The sequence below is a fragment of the Aethalodelphis obliquidens genome, unplaced genomic scaffold (genome assembly GCF_003676395.1).
Source record: "Aethalodelphis obliquidens isolate GAN/ISIS:26980383/991018 unplaced genomic scaffold, ASM367639v1 scaffold4, whole genome shotgun sequence".
Lineage (NCBI taxonomy): Eukaryota > Metazoa > Chordata > Mammalia > Artiodactyla > Delphinidae > Aethalodelphis > Aethalodelphis obliquidens.
In genome coordinates, this window is record NW_020837948.1 from 34,013,943 (window position 1) to 34,019,814 (window position 5,872).

Genomic DNA, 5,872 nt, shown 5'->3' on the forward strand with positions numbered 1-5,872 from the left:
AGATTATTATATAGAAATACGGAGGCAAATATATGAAGAAAAAGCTAGAAAACTTGTAGGGAGAAAATGAGACTTTAAGAAATGAGAGTAGGGATAAGGGTGGATAAAGGTCAAGGAAAAGAAGAGGCAGGGAACTGAAGCTCTTTTGTTACATTTTAGTAACATTTGACCTAATGTGCTGTATTATTTAATAAATATATTTTTTAAAATTTTAAATAAAATACCAGTTTATTTCCTAGGAATAAAGAACCTGGGAAAACCAAAATTCTATGTTTATGGCACAATGATTAAAACTATGTAAAGATGTAATAACTGGAAGAGACAATGGAAAAATGAAAAGTTTTATTAGGGTAATGGGATAATAAATGACTTAAAAATATTTAAACTTCATGTTATATTAGCTTAACATCACTTTATTCTGAAAAGCTTTTACAACTTGCAGAATAACATTTTAGAGTATACACTTTATTTGGGATCCTATTAGGATGACAACCATTCCTGTCTCCAGTAGTTTATACTCGTGTTTTGAAATTCTTGAAGCCTCCTAAATTAAAGGCTCCCAACCAAGACCAGCCCAGGAATATTTATGAAGTCATCATCGTCTGCCTCTCCTAGCTTCCCCTCTAAATGCCTCTTCCTACTCCAACCTTATTTTGTTCCTTATATGCCACAATCACACACCACCAGCTAGTTCCTCAGATAAGAAGTCTCCTCTCCTAGGTTGCCAACTGTCTCTAGCGGTTTGCTCAGGGGATTTTTGAGTTGTTGTTTAACTGCGAGATTCCCTTGAGTGTGATTTTCTATTGTGGGAGTGCCCTGTGTGTGCTCTGAATTGTGAAAGTGTCTCCACTGTATGTTTTGGTATTTGCTTCTTTTTATGGTCCCACAGGACTTATCAAGATAATGAGCAGGCATGAGATTCTAACAGTTCTGATTACCAACAGTGAAGAGTGTTTCCTGCTCTCTCCTTTATGAATGGAGCCCAGCTCCAGTAACTTGCCATGCATATAGTTTGCAACCACAATCCCTATTATATCTTCTCAAAAGTACCCTTAGCTATAGCTCATGTTGACTAAATAAATTATCCCTGAAAAATCGGAGATCGAGGTACCCTTTGAATCCCTTGGATAAAAAGACTTCAAGCTTGATTTAGCTGTTGATTGTTTTTATATTTTGGATACCCTCTGGTTTTAATTTGTTTTTGAACTGTTGCATTTATTTTCAAAATATTTTATCCAGAAGTTTTAAGTGTTTGGAATGGAAGAGCTAATTACTCAGTCATTTTGCCATGGATTCTGATTACTTTAGAGCACTTAGTCCTCAGTGGACAGTAAATTCCTTAAAGAATGAAAACAGAACTTTTCACCTTTGTTATCACCAGGGCTTAGCACAGTAACTGGTTTATAATAGGCATTCAACACACACTTGGTGAAGAAATGACTATTCTCAGATGACTGAGAAAACCATTTGATTAATTATGGGGTTAATGACTAGCTTAATGAGGTAAACCTTCCAAGGGTATTTGCATTTTAAAAGGGGCTATCTATGTGTTCACAGGGGAGTTCATTGAGCTTTCTTAATGATTTTTTCCCTCAAAGATCTCCAGTGTTTACACTTCAGACACTAAATCTAGCAAGTAGGTGAGATATTTTGAGCAGATAAATTCCTTCCAAATTCTCACACCTTACTCAGCAACCAAATTTTCTGCTTATGTAGTAGCCTCTTGGCCCAACCCAGTAATACGAGGTCACCTGATTCCTACGGAGTCACTCTAGTTTTTTAGGGATAATGTGTGTGTGTGTGTGAAAATGAGTTATAGCCATTTATAACCAAGTGTTATGATGAAATGATACCATGTACTTATTTGTGATTGCAGGATTGGTCAGAATATAGAAGACAGAAGATAACAAGGGAAAGAACTTCCTTAGAATCACAGCATCATAGACTGTAAGTGAGAGGTCAGAACCCACATGATCATTTTACAGATTAATTTTACAGATGTTGGTTTAAACAACCAGTTGGACAAGGGTAATAATGCATGTGTAGTAGGAATATGGAACATATGCTATACACTGAAAGATTTCCCCTTACAGTCATTTGCTTTTACACAGCCCATAGGACTACACCACCCATAAGGATACTGTGTATAAATATTCTTTTCTTGCTACAAAAACATTTCCATAACTGTATTTCATTTTATTAAGGCTAATATGAAGAAGAGTTTGCATTTACAATACCAACCAATATCCAGAACTAAATGCATTCTGGGTAATAAAGGGAAACTATTAAGTAAATATTCTCATGTTGATAATTCTCAAAGTTATTATTATAAATATTGTAGCATTAACTCTATTAACAGTAAATTCCTCAAAAGAACATCTGGGGAACAAGAGGGAGTAGTAATGTGAATTAGTACCACTAACTGTTTTTTGAGCTATGCTATCTACCTAAATAAGTGTTCAAAAAAACACTTATTGACTATGATAGAAGAGGGAGCTAGTGATATTAGAGAGAATGGTTAAGGTTCTAGAATTCTGTAGAAGGGAAAATAAAGCAAGTTCATATAAAGTTTTAGAAGAAAGGGCCTCAGGCAAACCCTCTGGAGGCAGAGATAAGGGATCTGGGGACCAAAGAAGTATGGAGCATCACAGTCTCCCAGACAGCCAGTAGCAGACCCGGGAGGCAAAACCAGGTCTCCTTTCTCCCAGTCCCGTATTCTACCTTTCATAGCAATGACTTTGCTCTTTCTTCCTGAAGAGGCTTTGAAAAAGTGTGGAAAAAAGCATTATAGCCAGGCAGTTCAACATGCATGTTTTTACATATACAAATTTCATTGCTAAAAATGGAATTAAAGCATCTATCTATTCAGTGCTCTATCCTCTTGCCCAGACTGTGGAATGATCACATGAGGGCATTTCAGTCACATAATTCCAATCTGGACATTTAATATTTCATACAGGATTTCTGAAATGACTCCGTGCTTTCTTTGATCTATTGATTCTTTCAATTTTCACATTTTTAAAGTGATTGCATTTCCCACAGGTGGAGCAGACACAGTTCTCTTTCAATATGGGTACTATTGTGTGGCTTATTCTTTGTGGCTTTTCCATCTATTCTACTGGGATGTAGGTATGGTATATGGGACTTTCAAAAAGGTTTCTATCTGACCAATGAAGAAACAGTAATAAAAAATTGTGATGAGTTATTACATTTGAGAGTCGCGGGTCTCATTTTATTGTCATGAATCTTGTGCTAGACATTATAGGACAAATTAGCATTTCTATGTGTAATGAAAGAGAGTCTAATTATTTGGTTTCCAATTTCTTCACATCAGCAATGATGCTTTTTGATAACAGTAGAGCCTGTGTTCTTTTATTCTCTGCCTCACCTCTCCCTCACTTTCTCTCTTTTCTCCCCATTTTTCCATCCATCCATCTACCTTTATCACTGAGCTTTCTATTCAGCAATGACTAGTTTGAGAAAAATCTATGGGCTTTAAAAGCAGCAAAACCCTTTCAGAAGGCACATTGGGTTTCTTTTTCCTTTTAAAAATCATCCTTCCGTATGTCAAGCACTCCTGAAGCACCTTACATAGAATGATAAAGAAGTAGCTCACTTTCCCCATCAAGATACATGCTTGTAAGTGCTTGAAAATAGGTATTTAAACTGTACAACCATTATCGCACCAGGGTCATATAACTGTTGTCATTCACATCACATACAATATGAGATGGATGGGTGGGAGGGCAGGCCTGATTAAATACTATGTTGCTTTTTTTTTAACCCGCTTTAAGAAGGACTGTATTGCCTTATTTTAAATACTTTATTTTTAAAAAGGGAAAGGTGGCAGAATAACCTTGATTTGGGGGTGGGGGGTAGGTTTCATTAGATTGTTACTAGGCAGGCTGTTCCCATGGCAACAAGAGCAACCATAAAGGAGTATTAGGAGCTGTCCAGAACATCCTTGACTGAAAAATGCTGAAACACCATTGAAAACAGGCCTGGTCGACATCTGGACTATATACAACTCTATTACAACAAAAGAATGCAAACAATGCTTCGATTTTGTTCTTCCCTTTATGGTTTACCAAATTAACATTTCATTTGATCCTGCCAACATTGTACTGCAGGCAGGACTGGCATTACTAGCTTCATTAATAAAATATAACTGGGATGAGAAGACATGGGCTTCTCCTTTTCTCCTTCCTCCTCCTCCTCTTCCTTCTTGTTAAAGGACAGTAACAAAAAAAGAAGCGATTCCCAGTTTGAAAAAAAAGGAGGAATTATTTCTCAATAAAAAAATTATCCCCAAATATAAAACAGAAATATAAACTGTCTTCAACACAACTAGAAGACACCTGTAACCTCAGCCACAGTATATGAGAAAGGGATGACATGTAGTCAAGGTCAAACAGGATGACGCCTGGAGAGGATGCTCACAGGGCAGATCTCAAAGTCACTAGACCAAAAGACTCCAAAATAGATGGCATAATTGGAGGGGCAAAGCCAATTCCTTGTCTGAAAAAATGGAAATGGGCTGAGTGCCAGCAGGAGGGAATTTTCTGAACACTACCTGGTACCACAGAGTAGCAGGAGAGGCAAAGCCAAAGAAGGAAATATAGACATGTCACATACAAGAAGCAATCTGTGGATGAGTCAGAAGGGAGGAAAGAGATTCCAAAGGTGAGTAGCTCTGCAGTTGCCAACCCTTGTTAGCAGGAGAGAACAAAAGGCTCAAAAAAATCTCTCAGACCCACAGTCCTGTCATAAGTAGCTTCACTGTAACCCAGGAAGAACTATTAATCCAAAATGGTGCCCTAGGGACTTCCCTGGTGGTGCAGTGGTTGGGAATTGCCTGCCAATGTAGGAGACATGGGTTTGAGCCCTGGTCTGGGAAGATCCCACATGCCGCGGAGCAACAAAGCCCGTGCACCACAGCTACTGAGCCTGCGCTCTAGAGCCTGTGAGCCACAACTACTGAGCCCACATACCACAACTACTGAAGCTCGCACGCCTAGAGCCTGTGCTCCACAGCGGGAAAGGCCACCGCAACGAGAGGCCCGTGCACCACAACGAAGAGTAGCCCCCGCTCACCACAACTAGAGAAAGCCCGCGTGCAGCAACAAAGACCCAACACAGCCAAATAAATAAATAAATAAAACAAAATGCTGCCCTATCCACCATATGAATTTATACCAAATAGGTGAGCCACAAAGAAACTTACCTCATCTAAAGAAGAGTAATAAATGAGAATGACCTCACACAGTGCTAACATAAACACACTCGAAGAAAAGGAGGAAAGGAACAGAAGAAACAACAGCAGATAAAACCATTCAACAGAGAAAATGAATTTGCTGAGCATACAAAATATGTGACCAAACATACTATCAAAATTCAAAAAATTTAAGGAAGTGAAAAGTTCATCCAGATATACAGTGATCAGAAACCACCTGGCAAAACAACCAAAGGCAATGCAATATGAGCTAACAGAGTTCAGGAAAGAAAGAGAAAAAATAAAGACATCCCAGAAATAAGGTCACACCAGAAAGAATACAGTGGAAATAAGCAAAACTAAGAGAAGGCAAAGAAGAGATAAGGTGAAATGATTTCTTCATCTTGATTAACCAGGGGTTCAAAATATAACATTTAAATTGATAAGCATGTAATAAGGCATAAAAATATTTATAAAAGTTAAACACAGGAAGAACCAAGGAAATCAACCAAAGCTGTGAAGTAGAGAAAAGGTAGAAGGAAGTGTACTAATTGGACATTGCTCATAGCAGGGAGTCAGTAGCACCTAAAAAATTAAATGTATAATACAAAATTATAGTTAAAAAGAAAACTATTAGTGGAACCAAAGAAACTATAGCAA